We start from the raw sequence: 2375 nt of genomic DNA, 5'->3' as shown, positions 1-2375 counted from the left end.
CTCTCTCCTCTCTCTCTCTCTCTCTCTGCCTCCTTCTCAAACAGAGCCCTAACACAACAGGCTGCAGCAAGCTGAGAGCCTCCAGTTCCTTTGACCCTTGCCCAAGCCCCACCACGCCTCGTCTGTTGGCAGAGTCTCCATCACAAAGATCCTTGGGTGTCCCAAGGAGGTCCCCCCAAGGAGGTGGAATTCCGCTCAGGCCCTGAGGGTCCTTGGTGTGTTGAGAAAGCCTTAGAAGGAGGGGTCAAGGTGAGGCACATGGACACACCTGGACAGGCCCGGGTGTGGGCACTGCAGAGGCCCAGGCTGGCTTCACCGTGGGAGTGTCCAGGCGTCCACTCCAGGTGTAGACGCCCATCTGAGAGCGGCTCCTCAGCTTCCCTGTGTGCCGGCCCCTCGACCTATGGACTGTTTCTCTTCAGGCCCAGGTCAGGAGGGAGGGTGCTGAGGGGCCTCCGCAGCCTGAGGGCTGCTGATTCGCTGAACAGTGTGGCTAGCAGGGAGGGACTTTAGATCTAGACTTCAAATCACGGCCCTCAGCTGTCCCCCAGTCTCCCCTACCTGTCCTCAGGTCTTCTACCTTACCTCACCCCTGCCCCAGCGCTGATCACTTTCTCTTAAGGGAAAAGGTGGGCTGAAAGTTCGTCTTGTGAATCTTCTTCGAGCTGACCAGGGGTGCGGACCCTGCCCAGCCAGGGATGGGGAACCTCTGCCTGACTGATCCAAAGAGACCAGGGAGGGCTGGGGTCTGCTGTTCAACTTTGGGGAAAGGAGGTTACTCGGATTCACTCTACCGCTGAGCCATATCCGCAGCCCTGTTTCACTTTTTATTTTGAGACAGTATCTCCTTAAGTGGCTGAGGCTGGCCTTGAACTTGCAATCCTCCTGCTTCAACCTCCCAAGTCGCTGGGATCACAGGCATGCGTCACCACACCGGGCTCAGAGCCATCAGCTGCTGGTGTTCTGGAGAAGAGGGTTCAGGCATCGAAGTCCTTGGTGCAGCCCGCGTGCCACACCGCAAACCAATGTCCCAACATCACGTTAGGAGCTGGGAAGAGAAGGCTTTTCTTCCACCAGGAGACTCCTGAAACCCCCAAAGAGAGCCTAAGGCAGGACAGCCAGGGCGCCCATCTGTGGGCGTAAGCCAAGGAGCACCGGGGCAGGTGGCCAGGGGCATCAGGGTCACGCATCACGTTCTGCGTTAGCAACTACACAGGCTACGCCTGGTGCCTCTGCCAAGATGTCAGGAGCCACTGTGTTTGTAGATGGCATTTCTCACCATCCTGGCCTCAGAATCCAATCACAGAATACCTCGGACTGTCTCCCTTGGATTTCCCTTTGGGGTGAATCTGGTAAGAGATCCACGACGCCAGGAACCTCCTCTAGTCCTACGTCGGGGGAGGAGGCCCATGGGCCAAAGAGAACAGAGGAGAGATTAGGTCGGAACCTCAATCCACTGTCCCTGTACCCACAGGTCCCTGTTGTGCATCTTCCTGACCAGCCTGGCAGCAACCAAGGCCACAGGCTAGCACCAGCAAGCCAGTGGGTACCGCTGGGTGCTCCTGGCCCCAGGTCCCCCTGCTGTAAACTGACCTATGTCCTATAACCGTACAGCGATGTGACAATTTTCTGTAGGTGTCCAACCCAAACTTCAGGCTGAGTTTTTCCAGTGATCCAACAAATGGTTTCTTTGTCCCCTGCAGAGAGAAGCCACTGGACAAGGTTGTCTCAGGGTGGGCGTAAGCCGGGTGCCGTCACCCGCACCTGGGGACAGCCTGCTAGGTTCCTATGGGTGTTGTCTCTCCTCAGAGGTGTAGTGGGCGCTGGATCTAAATGGGGTTTTGCATGATTTGGGCTTTTGAATCCGAGAGGGAAGACACTTCCCCGTGGCCTTGTAGGGGAAGGTTGTATTAACGGGCCCCCGAGGTCCATTAAACCTGTGGCACCCGACCAAACGGGGGACTCGGCCATTGTTCTTTTACAAATGTTTGAAGACTTAACTGAGACACCCACCAAGGTACCCCCGAAGGACAGAGGTGGGAAACAGGCCCCAAGTCCAGCCATCATCCTGGTTAATATCTTTAGCATAGTTCAGGGCCCAGTCAAGGGAGGAGTTCAGTTCTTCACAGGAAGAGAAAATAAGAAGGACTAAAATGGGTCTTACGAACACACACCTTGTGGTACTGAAGCTGTGGGGAGCGTACACATTACGTGGGCAGCAGAGTAAAAACACCAAGACCAAAGCAAATTCCCACACGTGGCAGAGGCTGAGATAGTAGCACTTCTCCCAGGATCAAGAGAACAAGCGTTCCTAATGCAGAAAGCCATCCTGACCCTGCCATGCTACACACCAGGGCCTCGCTCAGACACCGTCG

This window comes from Marmota flaviventris, chromosome 3 (assembly GCF_047511675.1).
Source record: "Marmota flaviventris isolate mMarFla1 chromosome 3, mMarFla1.hap1, whole genome shotgun sequence".
Classification (NCBI taxonomy): Eukaryota; Metazoa; Chordata; class Mammalia; order Rodentia; family Sciuridae; genus Marmota; species Marmota flaviventris.
This window is presented reverse-complemented; position numbering follows the sequence as displayed.